Below are 16,421 nucleotides of genomic sequence, written 5' to 3'. Positions count from 1 at the left end.
CTTATCAGGCATAATTCCAGATTTCTTATGATTCCAGCTGAATCAGTTTTATTTGTACAAAAGTTTTTGCATTTTTTTGTAATCTAGGTTGTCTATTTTGTCATTTTTGTTTCTTCTTTTCTAATTATACTTTATTCACAATTATGAAAGATATAGCATAAGTACTGATTTAAACCACTTTTTTACCAGAGAGCTTTCCAGTTTCCCATTGAATCTTGTCAAATAAGAAGTTCCTTCCGTAGCAGTTTGTGCTTTGGGGTTTTATAGATACTAAACTTCTTTGTGCATTTGTTTCTAGGTTTTGCTTATCTGGTTTATTCCATTGATCTATTTTCTACTTTTTATGCAGTACCAGATAGTCAGCAAGCATTTGTTAAGTGCTTACGACGTGTGAAGTACTGTAGCAGTTTTTATAATTAGCTGCTTTATAGTATGGTTTAGGTTCTGGTAGCATGAAGCCTCTTTCTTCCTTTTTAAATCATATACTTGCCTTGTCTATGATGATGATTAGCACTTTTGGTTTCATAAATTCAACCTAGTCATAATAAATTCCATTCCAGCCCATCATTTGAAAACTCCATATATTTTTTGTGTGTTTTAAATATGTTTTTGCATGCAATAATAAATCAGCACTAGGTATTTACAGTTGTATGGCTTGAGACTATCTAATCTTGATCTCCTTTCCCCCTCTCCCTCTGTTCAAATTAAAATCAGTAGAGCTGTACTTTGTTTTCATTGAAGCCATTTTTCCCCTCATCTCAGACAACTCTCTTCCTTCCCTTTTCCCCCAGCCTAAGCCTCTTCTTACATTTCTCTACTTCTACTACTATAATCTTTCTTTTTTAAACTTTTCCTTGCTTGACCCAGATAAGAATATGGTTCATTAGATCCCTCTTCCCTCCACCAATTCGATTAATTTCACCTGTGGTGATTCAAGTTCAAGAAATACTAAGCCTTTTCTTCCTCTTCCTCTCTTTTTTCTTTGTTTCTTCAGTGATCCTAAGATAAGGTAGGCCTTCCAGGGCACAGTGGTGCTTCATTATGTCCCTCATAAACCCCTCTTCTTCTAAATACCCCTATTTCCCTTGTGGGCACTACTATCTTTCCAGTTACAAAGGCTTTCAGCTTCATTACTTTTCTCTCTCTTTCACTTCTCATAGCTTATAAGGTTGCTAAATCTCATCAGTTCTGCCTCCAAAAGGCCTTTTTTCGACTTCTTTTTTTAATTCACTTTAAAACTAGGTGAAGACTTTATCACCTCTCCACTTGATCCCCCTGAATCTAGTCATTCTCCTTAGCAATCTTGCCTTCTTACCCCTGCCAAATTGATATTCCCAAAGCACAGAGTAAACTACATTACTTTCATGGTAAAATCTCTTTAGTGGCTTGTTGTTTTCTTTAGGATCACTTATAAATTTATCTGTCATTCAAATCTTTCTACTATCTGGCTCCAACCCGTTTTTTCTAGAATCCACTTCACATTGCTTCTCTTCACAAAATTTTCATTCCATTCAAAATGGCTTATTGCTTAATCCTCATATAACATTTCTTCTCATACTTTTGTCATTGTATAAATTATACTTTTTTTTTTTTTTTTTTGCGGGGCAACAGGGGTTAAGTGACTTGCCCAGGGTCACACAGCTAGTAAGTGTCAAGTGTCTGAGGCCAGATTTGAACTCAGGTCCTCCTGAATCCAGGGCCGGTGCTTTATCCACTGCGCCACCTACCTGCTCCCGACCACCTAGCTGCCCCTGACCACCTAGCTGCCCCCTACTTTCTTCCTAGAATATTCTTCTGTCCCTCTCCCTTCCTCTTGGACTTTCTAGCTTCCTTTAAGGCTCAACTACAGTATAATTTCCTTTATAAGCACTCTTTTGATTTCCCCTTCCCCTGTCCCCTGGTATTACTGAGTCCACTCCCACTGGAAAAAAAATTTACTTTGTATTTGTTCATATGTATTTTATATTTCCATAATAAATAATTTGGAGAAGACAGTACTAACAACAGGGAGGAAGCTGGAGAAAGGGTTAGTATTGGAGCCTACACTTAAGTTGAACCTCAAAATGAACTAGGTAGCTTCTTAGAAATATTTTAGCTATTACTTAACTCCTCAGTGTCCCAACTCTTTAAGTCTATAAGTTTCTTTTCTTTTCTTTTCTTTTTGGGCGGGGCAGTGAGGGTTAAGTGACTTGCCCAAAGTCAAACAGATAGTAAGTGTCAAGTGTCTGAGGCTGGATTTGAACTCAGGTCCTCCTGAATCCAGGGCTGGTGCTTTATCCACTGCACCACCTAGCTGCCCCCAAGTCTATAAGTTTCAAAGAAGGTCTAGTAGAAATTTTACAGGAGTTCTGTATACACATCAGGTCAAAAAGAATTTTTTTTTGGACTGACCTTTGTATTGTTTTCCGACAGTAGAATGTAAATTCCTGGAGGTTTGAAATGGTTTTATTTTTATATTGTTCATTTAATCTACCAGTAAGCATTTATTTAGTACCTACTTTCTGGTGGACACTGTTCTTGGTGCTAGAAATACAAAGACAAAAGCAGAACATCTTTTTTGTTGGGGTAATTAATAATTTTATTAATAATGCTAGTATTTTATTAATAAAATGGTCAGTAACAGTCTCACATATCAAAGACCTTCATGGTGGAAGATGCACAACTTATATGCCCCTGAAAAAGTGGATATTTCTGAGGATGGCAGTTACTTTTTATTTTCCAGTTTTTTAGAATTTTATTTTTCCCCCAAATTACATGTAAAAACAATTTTAACACCGATTTTTAAAACTTTGTGTTCCAAATTCTCCTCCTCCCTCCCTCCCCACCCCACCTCTTAAGAAGGCAAGCAATTCAATATAATTTATACATGTGCAGTCATGTAAAACATTTCCACATTAGGTAGTGAAAGAAAACAGACCCCCCCCCAAAAAAAAAAACTTTAGAAAAAGGAACTAAAAAAAAATGTTTTTTCAATCTGTATTCAGACACCATCAGTTCTTTCTCTGGAGATGGATTGCATTTTTCATAAGTCCTTCAGAGTTGTTGTGGATCACTGTATTGCTGAAAATAGCTAAGTCATTCACAGCTGATCATTTTACAATATTGCTGTTAGTTTGTAGACAGTGCATTTCACTGCTTCAGCTCATGTACGACTTTCCAGGTTTTTCTGATAGCATCTTACTCATCATTTCCCATAACACAATAGTGTTCCATCACAATCTCATCCCACAATTTATTCAGCCATTCCCAAATTGATGGACATCTCCTCAATTTTGAATTCAGCAGAACATCTCCTGGCCTCAAAGAGCTTACATTCCAATAGGAGAGATGATATGTGCACATATAGGATGCAAAGCAAACATCAGGTTATAACACTACAAACTGAGAGACTAGGAAAGATCTCATGTAGAAGGTGATTTATAAACTGAGTCTTGAAGGAAAGCAGGAATTCTAAGAGATAATGTCAGGAAGGGAGAGCATTCTAGATATGGGGGAACAACTATTATAAAGTCATGTTGATAAGAGATGGATTGTTACATGTAAGGGACAGAATTAAGGTCAGTTAGACTGAATTATAGAGTGCATAGAAGAAAATAATGTGTAAAAAAAGGCTGGAAAAGTAGAATGGAGTGAGTTTGAAAAGAACTTTCTATGCTAAAGAGAGAAGTTACTTGGTTCTAGAAGTAATTGGGAGCCACTAAAATTTAATTAAAGGACTAATATGGTCACGCTTAGGAAAATTGCCTTGCCAGGTATATGGAAATTAAAAATGAGTGGTGAAAAACTTGAGGCAGGGGAATAAATTAGGAAGCTGTTTCAATAACAATCTGGGTAACTAGTGATGAAGGACTAAATTAGGGTGGTGACTGTGTTAGTGGAAAGAAGGGGACAGATGTAATAAATGTTATAGAGGTAGAAAAGACAAGATTTGGTAACTGATTTGATCCATGGAGAGAGATAGAGATAGATAAAGGATAAAGCCCTAATTGAAAATTTTGTCTGATTAGAAGAACAATTAGACTCTTAATAGGCACTTGGTAAATTCTGGTTGAATTAAATTGATTGAATTATGACCAACAATAAGGAAAATCTTGTCAAAAACTCCTAATAATTCTAATATAATTCCAGTAATTCCTTGATACTAATTCATTTAGGTTGTGAAATTCTCTTCAAGTGCTCTAAGGAAACATGTGAAAAGTTTTGAATTGATTTAAAAATTATCTCCCTTCTCTTTGATTTGGTAAGGCAAATGGATGTACCTCATCTTTACCTCTGAAAATCCTTGCCTTCCTTCAAGGCTCAACTCAATTGTTAACTTCATATATGAAGTCTTTCCTGATTTCTATAACTGTTAGTCCCCTTTCCTCACATTGTACTTACTTATCTGTATAAACAATATTTCTATCACCCCAGCATAATGTAAGCTCCTTGAAGAAAGAAATTATTTTTTGTCTTTATATTTCTAGCACTTAGCAAAGGGCTCTTTATATAGTAGATGCCCAATAGTGTAATGAAGGCCCATAGAAGAGAGAGTATCTAAGTTTGACTTGTAGTATGTTAAATGAGTTGGAAATTTAATGTTTATTAAAGTTAGTAACTAAAAAATAGCCTGCTCTTTTCCTTTCCCATGATTCTTATAATTTCTTGTTGGTTTGCATTTTTCTACCAAATATACATTCTGTGAATGTCTTGGCTTATGAAAGTGTCTACTTACATATGATGTACTACCTCCTGCCTTTGTGCCTTTGCACTGGTTGTTACACATGCCTGGGATTCACTCCTTCCTCACCTTTGCTACATAGAATCCTTCCTCTAAAACACAGTTCGACCAGTACCTTCTGAATGAAGCTTTTCCCTATCCCCTAAACTGCTAGTGCTCTCCCTCTCAAACTACATATCTACTGAGCTCCTTCTTCCTTTTCTCCTCTCACTCTCTCTACAACCCTTTATAGTTTGACTTCCAACCATTTCACTAAAATAAAAATGTTCTATCTAAAGTTGCTAATGAATGGTTGATTAAGAGATGTTTGATGGATGGCTCTTAAATAGCCTTGTCTCCCTCTTTCAGTAAGTAAGCTGAGACATTGACCTAGCTCTATTCAAACTTTTTTGTTTTACTTAAATTTATTTTGCCACTGAAATTACATTTCAAAACTCTACCTAACCCTTCCCTCTTCTAAGTTCTTAGTTCTTCTCAAAGTCCAATTTTTCCTCCTGTAGGATTGTGATTAATTTTGTGGCATAAGTTGCCTAAGGGTGCAGGGAATTGTTCCTTTGCTTTTCAGTTAATCAATAAACATTTATTAAGGGACTACTATATTCTAGGAAGCACTGAGGATCCAAAGAAAAGCAAAAGGCTTTTTTTAAAAGATAAAATTATTTTATTATTTTCCAGTTACATGTAGAAATAATTTTCAACATTTGTTTATATAAGATTTCCAATTTCAAATTTTTCTCCTTCCCCCCCTCCCCTAGACAGCAGTCAATCTGATATAGGTTATATATACATAATAACATTAAACATATTTTTGCATTAGTCATATTATATGAGAAGGATCAGAGCACAAAGGAAAAACCTCAAATCAGAAAATCAACAGCACCAAAAACAAAAGAAATAGTGTGGTCCAATCAGCATCCATATTCCACAGTTCCTTTTTTTTTCTGGATTTGGAGAGCCTTTTCCAGCATGAGATCTTTGGAACTTTCTTGTTCTGTTGGATTGGTGAGAAGAATCTAGTCTATCACAGTTGATCAACACATAATGTTGATACTGTATATAATGTTCTTCTGATTCTGCTCATCTCACTCATCATCAGTTCATGCAAGTCCTTCCTGGTTTCTCTGAACTCCACCTGCCCATCGTTTCTAACAGCACAATAGAATTCCATTACATTCATATACCACAACTTGTTCAGCCATTCCCCAATTGATGGACATCCCCTCAATTTCCAATTCCTTGCCACCACAAAAAGAGCAGCTATAAATATTTTTGTATATGTGGGTCCTTTTCCCTTTTTTATGATCTCTTTGGGAAAAAGACCCAAGAGTGGCATTGCTGGGTCAAAGGGTATGTACAGCTTTATAGCCCTTTGGGCATAATTCCAAATTGCTCTCCAGAATGGTTGGATCAGTTCACAGCTCCACCAACAATGCATTAGTGTTATAATTTTCCCACAGTTTCTCCAACATTTATTATTTTCCTTTTTTGTCATATTAGCCAATCTGATAGGTGTCAGGTGGTACCTCAGAGTTGTTTTAATTTGCATCTCTCTAATCAATAGTGATTTAGAGCATTTTTTCATATGGCAATAGATAGCTTTGATTTCTTCATCAGAAAACTGCCTGTTCATATTCTTTGATCATTTCTCAATTGGGGAATGACTTGGATTCATATAAATTTGATTTAGTTCCCTATATATTTTAGAAATGGAGGCCTTTATCAGAGGTACTGGCCATAAAAATTGTTTCCCAGCTTTCTGCATCCCTTCTAATTTTGGATGTATTGCTTCTGTTTGTAGAAAAACTTTTTTATTTAATGTAATCAAAGTCATCCATTTTGCATTTCATAATATTCTCTATCTCTTGTTTGGTCATAAACTTCTCTCCTTTCCAAAGATCTGAGAGGTAGACTATTCCTTTTTCTCCTAATTTACCAATGGTATCGCCTCTTATATCTAAATCATGTACCCATTTTGACCTTATTTTAGTATAAGGTGTCAGATGTTGGTCTATGCCTAATTTCTGCCATTCTGTCTTCCAGTTTTCCCAGCAATTTTTGTCAAATACTGAATTCCTATCCCAGAAGCTGGGGTCTTTGTGTTTATCAAACAGTACATTAGTAATGTCATTTACTACTGTGTCTCCTGTGCCTAGCCTATTCCATTGGTCCTCCATTCTATTTCTTAGCCAGTACCAGATAGTTTTGATGACTGCCACTTTATAGTAGAGCTCCAGATTTGGTACAGCTAACCCGCCTTCCTGCGCGTTTTTTTTTTTTCATTATTTCCCTTGACATTCTTGACATTTTGTTTTTCCAGATGAATTTTGTTATTATTTTTTCTAGCTCTATAAAATAATTTTTAGGTAGTCTGATTGGTATGGCACTGAATAAGTACATTAATTTAGGTAGAATTGTCATTTTTATTATATTAGCTCGGCCTATCCATGAGCAATTGATATCTTTCCAATTATTTAGATCTGATTTGATTTGTGTGAAAGGTGTTTGGTAATTGTGTTCATAGAGTTCCTGGGTTTGTCTTGGCAAGTAGACTCTCAAGTATTTTATATTATCTATTGTTACTTTAAATGGAATTTCTCTTTCTATCTCTTGCTGCTGGACTTTGTTGGTCATGTATAGAAATGCTGATGATTTATGTGGATTTATTTTGTATCCCGCTACTTTGCTAAAGTTGTTAATTGTTTCAAGTAATTTTTGTGTTGTTTCTCTAGGATTCTCTAAGTATACCTTCATATCATCTGCAAAGAGTGATAGTTTTGTTTCCTCCCTGCCTATTTTAATTCCTTTAATTCCTTTTTCTTCTCTGATTGCTAACTCTAACATTTCTAGTATAATATTGAATAATAGAGGTGATAATGGTCATCCCTGTTTCACCCCTGATCTTATTGGGAAGGCCTCTAACTTATCTCCAATACATATAATGATTCCTGATGGTTTTAGGTAGATACTGCTTATTATTTTAAGGAAAGCTGCACCTATTCCTATCTCTCTGGTGTTTTTATTAGGAATGGATGCTGTATTTTGTCAAAAGCTTTCTGTGCATCTATTGAGATAATCATATGATTTTGGTTAGTTTTCTTATTGATGTGGTTGATTATGTTAATAGTTTAATAATGTTGAACCAGCCCTGCATTCCAGGTATAAATCCCACCTGGTCATAGTGTATTATCCTGGTGATCACTTGCTGGATTCTCCTTGCTAATATCTTGTTTAAGATTTTAGTATCTATATTCATTAGAGAAATTGTTCTATAATTTTCTTTCTCTTTTTTTGCTCTGCCTGGTTTTGGTATCACCACCATATTTGTGTCTAAAACGAATTTGGTAGAACTCCTTCTTCACCTATTATTCTAAATAATTTGTATAATATTGGAATTAATTGTTCTTTAAATGTTTGGTAAAATTCACCTGTAAGCCCATCTGGCCCTGGGGATTTTTTTCTTAGGGAGTTCATTGATGGCTTGTTCAATTTCTTTGTTTAATATGGGCTTATTTAAGGATTTTATTTCCTCTTCAGTTAACCTAGGCAGTTTGTGTTTTTGTAAATATTTATCCATTTAATTTAGATTGTTAAATTTATTGGCATACAGCTGGGCAAAATAGCTCCTAATTATTGCTATAATTTCCACTTCATTGATGGTAAGATCACCCTTTTCATTTTTTATACTGGTAATTTGGTTTTCTTCTTTCTTTTTTTAATCAAATTAACCAATATTTTATCTATTTTACTATTTTTTTATAAAACCAGCTCTTAGTTTTATTGATTAATTCTATAGTTTTTTTGCTTTCAATCTTATTAATTTCTCCTTTAGTTTTCAGGATCTCTAGTTTAGTATCTATTTGGGGATTTCTACTTTGTTCTTTTTCTAGCTTTTTAAGTTGCATGCCCAATTCATTGATCTCCTCTTTCTCTTTTTTATTCATGTAAGCAGTTAGAGCTATAAATTTTCCCCTAAGCACTGCTTTAGCTGCATCCCATAGATTTTGATATGTTGTCTCATTATTGTCATTCTCGTGGATAAAGTTATTGATTGTTTCTATGATTTTTTGTTTGACCCACTCATTTTTTAGAATGAAATTATTTAGTTTCCAATTGATTTTCAGTCTACCTTTCCATGACTCTTTATTACATGCAATTTTTATTGCATCATGATCTGAGAAGGATGCATTTACTATTTCTGCCTTTCTACATTTGACTATGATGTTTTTGTGCCCTAATACATGGTCAGTTTTTTAATATGTGCCATGTACTGCAGAGAAAAAGGTATATCCCTTTCTATCCCCATTCAATTTTCTCCAGACATCTATCATGTCTAACTTTTCTAGTATTCTATTCACCTCTTTCACTTCTTTCTTATTTATTTTTTGGCTAGATTTATCTAATTCTGAGAGGGGAAGATTCAGATCCCCCACTAGTGTAATATTACTGTCTATTTCCTCTCATAACTCATTTAACTTCTCCTCTAAGAATTTGGATGCCATACCACTTGGTGCATACATGTGTAATATTGATATTACTTCATTATCTATAGTACCTTTTAGCAAGATGTAGTTTCTTTCCATATCTCTTTTAATGAGATCCATTTTTGCCTTTGCTTTATCTGAGATAAGGATTGCTACCCCTGCTTTATTGACTATAGCTGATGCATAATATATTGTGCTCCAGCCTTATCCCTTTACTCTGTGTGTATCTCTCTGCTTCAGATGTGTTTCTTGGTGTTTTTTGGGTTTTGTTTTTTGTTTTTTGCAGGGCAATGAGGGTTAAGTGACTTGCCCAAGGTCACACAGCTAGTAAGTGTCAAGTGTCTGAGGCCGGATCCGAACTCAGGTACTCCTGAATCCAGGGCCGGTGCTTTACCATTGCACCATCTAGCTGCCCCCTCAGATGTGTTCTTGTAAACAGCATATTGTAGGATTCTGGTTTTTAATCCACTCTGCAATTTGTTTCCGTTTTATGGGAGAGTTCATCCCATTCACATTCACAGTTAAAATTATTAACTTTATTTCCCTCCATCTTCTTTTCCCCTTCTTTCTTTCTTTCACTTGATCAGTGTTTTGCTTCTCACCACTGCCTCCCTCAATCTGCCCTCCCTTTTATCAGCTGCCCTTTTTCTTGCTCCATTTTCCCCCACTTGTGCCCTCCCTTCTATCAATATCACCCTTTTTCCCCTTCTCTTTTTGTTTCCTTACAGAGTAAGCTAAGTTTCTTTATACAAATGGGAGTGTATTTTATTTTCTCCCTGAACCAAGTCTGATGAGAGTAAGGTTGCAACAATGCCCACCCCTCTCTTCTTTCACTGTTTTAATAGGTTCCTTTTTGTGCCTCTTCCTATGATATAATTAACCCCATTCCACCTCTCCCTTCCTCTCCTCCCCCTAGTCTTCTTTTATTCTGTCCCTTAAGTTTCTTTATATCATCACATCAAAGTTGATTTAATAACAATACCTTTACAGAGATACAGATTTCAAGAGTTAAAAGTATTATCCTCACTTATATGTACTCAAGCAGTTTAACATCATTAAACAACCCTTTTCAACCCCTTGTTTACCTCTTTATATTTCTCTAGAGTCTTGTATTTGGAGATCATATTTTCTGTTCCTTTTTGGTCTTTTTCTCAGGAAGTCTTGAAAGTCCCCTAATTCATTGTATGCCCATCTTTTCCTCTGAAAGAGAATGATCAGTTTTGCTCAGTAGTTGATCCTGGGTTGCAATCCAAGCTCTTTTGCCTTCCTGTATATCATATTCCAAGCCCTGCAATCCTTTAATGTTGAAGCTGCCAGGTCCTGAGCAATCCTGACTATGGCTCCATGGTATTTAAATGGTTTCTTTATGGCTACTTGGAGTATTTTCTCCTTCACCTGATAATTCTGGAGTTTGGCTCCGATGTTCCTTGAAGTGTTCCTTTTGGGGTTTCTTTCAGGAGGTGTTCAGTGGATTCTTTCAATGATGATTTTATCCTTTGATTCTACAATATCAGGGCAGTTCTTCATAATAATTTCCTGGAATATGGTGTCTAGACTCTTTTCTTCATCATGGCTTTCAGGCAGTCCAATAATTCTCAGATTCTCTCTCCTGGACCTATTTTCTAGGTCAGTTGTTTTTCCAATGAGGTATTTCACATTTTCTTCTATTTTTTCAAGTCGTTTGATTCTGCTCGTCAGATTCTTGTTGTCTCATGGAGTTATCTGCTTCCATCTGCTTGATTTTAATTTTTAAGGCCTTATTTTCCAAAGTAAGCTTTTGCAATTCTTTTTCTGTTTTGCTAATTTTTTTCTCTCATTTGGCCAATTGTATTTTTTAAGGAATTGCTTTCCTCAGTTATTTTTTGTGGTTCTTTTTGCAGTGTAGCTCTCATTTCTCTGATTTCTTTTTCCATTTTTTCTTCTACCTCTCTTATTTGGTTTTTTAAAGCCTTTTTGAACTCTTCAAAAAGAGCTTTTTGGTCTTGAGATAAGATCATCTTCCCTCTTGAGTCTTCACTTGTGGATGTTTTGACTAACTCATCTGTGTTTGAATTTTGGTCTTCCCTTTCACCATAGAAGTTGTCAATGGTAAGGGTCCTTTTTTGTTTCTTGCTCATATGGTAGGCTATTTTTAAACTTATCAAGTTGAAGTCTGCTCCTGGGGCACAGGGTTCAGAGTCGTGAGCTTCTTACTGCTCTCAGCTGCCCCACTCTCAGCTGTGTGGAGTTGTAACAGTGTTGAGCCGCCCACTGGGCTGAGCTTTGCTGAGGTCAGCTGCCAGCTGGGACCCTGAGTTGCCCTCCCCTTTTACCCCAGGTGAGACAGACCTTTTCTGAAGTCCTCTAAATTATTTCACGTAGCAGGATTTTGTCTCTCTTTTTGTAGTTTCTGTAGTTCCAGAATCTGTTTAGAGGCTTGATTTAATGTTGTTTTTGAGGGAAATATGGGAAAGCTCAGGAAAGTTCTTAGCTTTTCTCCGCCATCTTGGCTCTGCCCCATGAAGTCCTTTTTCACCTAATTCTCAAAAAGCTTTTAAAATATATTATTTTTTCTCTTTTTTCTTGTTATTAGTGTGTGGACCAAGTTGTTCTGAGTGGAGTTCCTTGGCATGTAATTTTCTCATTCTAATTCTTTTCTCTTTGACCTAGGATTTTGCAAGCCACATTTCTTGGCATGTTAAATCTTGGGTTCTTCACTTTTAATATCTTATGGATTATTTTACTCAGCACTTTGCTACTAGTTCCAGTAATTCTGGGAAATTTTCTTTTTATGATTTCTTAAAATATCGTATTATAGCTTTTTATTTAATCATATGTTTCTTGAGGTTAATGATTCTTAGATCTTTAATTCTGAAATTTTTAATTCCTATTTCCATGTTAATTTTTTAAATTATTTTTGAGCATGCATGTATTCCCCCAAACCTGCTATCTTTGTACTTTCCTCTTATAATCTTTATTTTATAATTGCAGTCTTCTGGATACTTCTGGTATTCCTTTGCTTTATATTGTTTCTTTATTCTTTTCAGAGCTTTTCTTTGCTAGCTTATTTCTTTTTATCTCTCTACTGATAGTGCTATGAAAATTTCCTTCCTTTCCTTCTCTTTGTTTTCATTGCTCCTTTACTTTATCTGGTATATTCTTATCTCTTTTTAGTTGGTCACTCTGGAAACATTTATTAAGTATCTACTGTGTGCCAAACACTGTGCTAAGCACTAAAGAAAGACACACACAAAAAAGGCAAAAGACAGTCCTCCTCTCAAGGAGCTCATAGCCTAAGGGGGGGACAGCATACAAACAACTATATACAAACAATCTATTAAGACCATAAATTATAAATAATTAATAAAGAGAAAACACTAGAATTAAGGGAGATTTGGGGAGCCTTCTTGTAGGTGCGATTTTAGTTGGGACTTGAAGGAAGCCAGGGAAGCCAGGAGGTAGGGATAAGAGGAAGAGAATTCCATGCCTGGGGGGCAGCCAGGGAAAATATTTGGGGTTGAGAAATGGAGTATCTTGTTCCAGAAATAGCAAGGAGGTCATTGTCACTGAATCACAGAGTATGTGGCAGAAAATAAATGTAAGAAACTGACATGGGGTGGGGGAGCAGTTTATGAAGGGAATAAAGAGTTTTTATATTTAATTCTGGAGCTAATGAGGAGCCATTGGAATTAATTGAATAGGAAATGACCTGGTCAGACTTGTGCTTTAGGAATGTCATTTTGACAGCATAGTGGAGGATGACTATATGAGGAGTAGCTTGTGGCAAGGAGACCAAACAGCCAACTATTGCAATAGTCCAGGTGTGAAGTGATAAGGGCCTGCATGAGGCTGAGGGCATATACAAGAGTTGTTATGAAGGTAAAATCTATAGGATTTGCTGATAAATTCATTGAGGTGGTGATAGAAAATGAGGTGTTGAGGATGACACTTAGGTTGTGAACCTAGATGAATAAGAGGAAGAGGGGGAACAGAGGTTATAAACAATAACAACAAAAAAACCAAACAGCAGCAACAAAACTCAACTATTTTAACATGTTTTCTCTCACTTCCTTTTCTCATACCTATTGGTTCCTTACTTACATTTACCTTTTTTATTTAAGCAGTTAGCAGAGTTAAAGGGTTCAGTGTCATGTATAATCCATAGGGTCAAATATATAAATAAACTGTCTCTCTGTCTCTTTCTCTGTCTCTGTCTCTGTCTATGTCTCTCTCTCTCTAAATACACACACATATATCCATGTATGATATGCGTACCACACATGACTAAATGTCTACATATGTTTGCATATCTACATATATAATTATACATACATATGTACTACATGTGTATGTTTATAGGCATATACATCAGAATCTTCATTGGGTGATTAATTCCCTGTTGTGAGACTAGGAAGTTGACAGCAGTAGTGAGTAGGCTTGGTGGTATTCTACATCAGAGACCTTCAGAAGATGTTGATTCTCAGGGTTCTCTGAAAAGGTATGTCCTAGGGTATCTGGAAACTTAGTGAGAGACAGATACTATGATTATGGTCATGGACAGCTTAACATAAACTTTTATTTAGTAATTCCCCAATTGACTGGCTTTATTTTCAGTTCTTTGCTATCACAAAAAGTAGTACTATGAATATTTGATGTATATGAGACCTTTCCATCTGTCTTTAATATCCTCGAGTTATATGTCTAGCTTTGGTTCAAATAGTGTATTTACTCACTTTCTTAGCATAATTTCAAATTGTTTTTCAAAATGGCTTGACTAATTCACAGTGCCATAGACAGTTTGCTAGTGTTCCAGTCTGTACAAATGCTACAACAGTTACTATTCCAATCTTTTTCTTATCTTTGCTAATTTGCTGGTTGTGAAATGTTGCTAAATCATGGTTAATTTATTTTTTAGCTATCCACATATATGCAAATTTGTAAAGGAAGTGAAGTTTTTTGAGTAAATTTGCAGACTTTTCTTTCTCTAAGTGTGCACATCCTAAAGAACTTCTAGGGTTTTTTTGTCTTTTTTTTTTTCCTTTACTGCTCCAGAAGTGGTAGCCATGGTAGTACTTTCCTTCACCAAGGTAGCAAAGAATTTGTCAGAGTTGAAATTATATTTTATGACTTCATTTGGTATTCAATGGACATTCCTTGTGAGCGGCTTCATCTTCATAAGGAATGGAAAAGCAGATATTACCATACTTGGAGTGAGTGCACCAAATGTTGGGGCATATTCCCCAAATGATCAAGATGAGGCAGACCTGAATACTTCCTTAGAAACTGTATGGATGAGGTGATCTTTCCCAAGTTCTTATAGATAAAAGTCCAATTAAGTTTAAATAAGAGGCATATGGCACATTGAACATGAGGAAGTTTGGCTTGCCAAGCCAAGCTTAAGTTCCTATGAACCAAAGGTATGTGCAGTATTCTTCAAGTTTTTTGAATGGCATCTCTGCTAGTCACTTCAACTCTCCACATGGATGTTTTAGAAAGCAAGAAAAATGCCCCTACAAACTTTTAAGATTGAACAGGAGTCCTTGGCAACTTACAGCTAGAATTCCCCAGTTTGTATAAACTAAGATGCAAAAATACCATATATCTCATTCATGCCAACAGTAGGGTGTTTTATAATCATTACAAGGAGAAGTGTAATTTGGTTCTATCTCTACCTTATCTGGTAAATTAAGCAAAGCCACTCCTATTTTTCAGTTTCCTTTACATGCCCCACATGTTCCTTCCATGTCTCACAGAAATTCAGCATACATATTTGAGAAAGTTCCAGTAAATATATCCCGGTACCTCAGAGATAAATGTCATACAAGCCTTTAACATAATTACTGTTCTTGGTTTGAAACAGAAAAATCTTGAACACCAGATCCCTTAAACAACCAAGCATGTTATTTCCTTTTCTAATTGCATGATATAATGGGAGAGGAAAAAACCCACAACTCACATGATTTAGAATGAATTTTAAAACTGTATTAACTGCATTTTATACTATATTATTTAAGGTCCCTTCAGGTACTATGAGTATTTAAATGTTAAATAAATATATTTATTCTAAATTATGTATATCCTTCCCATTTTCCATTGAGCTGAGATAAGAAAATATGGAGTTGGGAAGGTCTTTGGAAGTCATCTAGTGCAGCCCCTCATTTTATAGATGGGGAAACTGAGGTTCAAAGCCATAGTCATAGTAAAGAACAAAGCTGGGACTCAAACTAGTGTTTTTACTCTGTAAATACCATGCTCTTTCCACTATGGTATGTTGGATATCCACCTTCCTGTGTGTGTTTTTTTTAAAAGACATTTCCCTCTGCTCAAAAAAAAGTTTTCCTGAATAAATTAGAACTTTAATCAATATTATGTCTCTTTGGTTCATACCTGTGCTTTTCTTGGTACTCACAGAAGTTTGAAAAAAAGATAAGACATTTCTTTCTGCTCTGGATACTCATATGGCAATAGAAATAATATTATTGATTTTGAAATTATTATTATTACATAATGATTAGTAATGATCTATGGTGTCATGAGGGAAATAGGTGGTAGGGGTCATTAGGTATTCCTCTGTAAAAATTATACTCTCCCACACAGTGCAATTAGCATTAAAACGGCTTAGAAAAGGGACTTCCTTCCTGGGTGGAGCCAAGATGGTGGAGGACAGGCAGTGACTCCTTGGAGCTCTCCCCCAAATCCCTCCAAATCCTTTCAAATAATGCCATAAGACAATTCTTGGAACAGCAGAACTCACAAAAGGACAGGATAAGATTATTTTCCAGCCAGAGATGGCTTAGAAGGTCGGCAGGAGGGGAGGGTCTATTATGCCAGGGTGGGAGTGGAACCCAACTCTGAAGTTCTGCTGACAAAGATCAAGCCCCAGAAAGGCTGCACCAGAAAAAGACCTCCAGAGCTTCTGAATCAGCTGCAGAGCCAGCATATTCTAGTAACTAAGCTCACGGTCTAGTGAGAAGGCTGAGTGGTTGGCCAAGGGGAGATTACAGGGGTCTCTGCTGGCACTGAGGCAGAACTTGGTTGGTTTACTCCTGCTGGGAATCAGGAAGCAGCCTTGAGTGGCAGTGGCCCAGGTGGGGGAGGGTCACAGGTTCACCAGAGCTCTCAACCCAGCAAAACAAAAATTTTGTTTCCTGGTTGAAGAGCAAGTAGGCCTGGGGTTATTTACAGACCAAAGAACAGTGATGAACCTGTTTCTCCTTAAATTGATCCACCTGGAACCTCCT

General features: G+C 36.0%; 1 protein-coding gene across 1 annotated transcript in view; it reads left to right on the top strand.

The window, feature by feature from the left end:
• Window positions 1–16,421, top strand: part of RYR3 (ryanodine receptor 3) — a 681,173-nt gene that overhangs the window by 300,006 nt on the left and 364,746 nt on the right. The window lies entirely within an intron of this gene.

This window comes from Dromiciops gliroides, chromosome 2 (genome assembly GCF_019393635.1).
Source record: "Dromiciops gliroides isolate mDroGli1 chromosome 2, mDroGli1.pri, whole genome shotgun sequence".
NCBI classification, from domain to species: domain Eukaryota; kingdom Metazoa; phylum Chordata; class Mammalia; order Microbiotheria; family Microbiotheriidae; genus Dromiciops; species Dromiciops gliroides.
The sequence above is the reverse complement of the archived record's forward strand: the minus strand, read 5'-3'. Positions and strand labels throughout refer to the sequence as shown.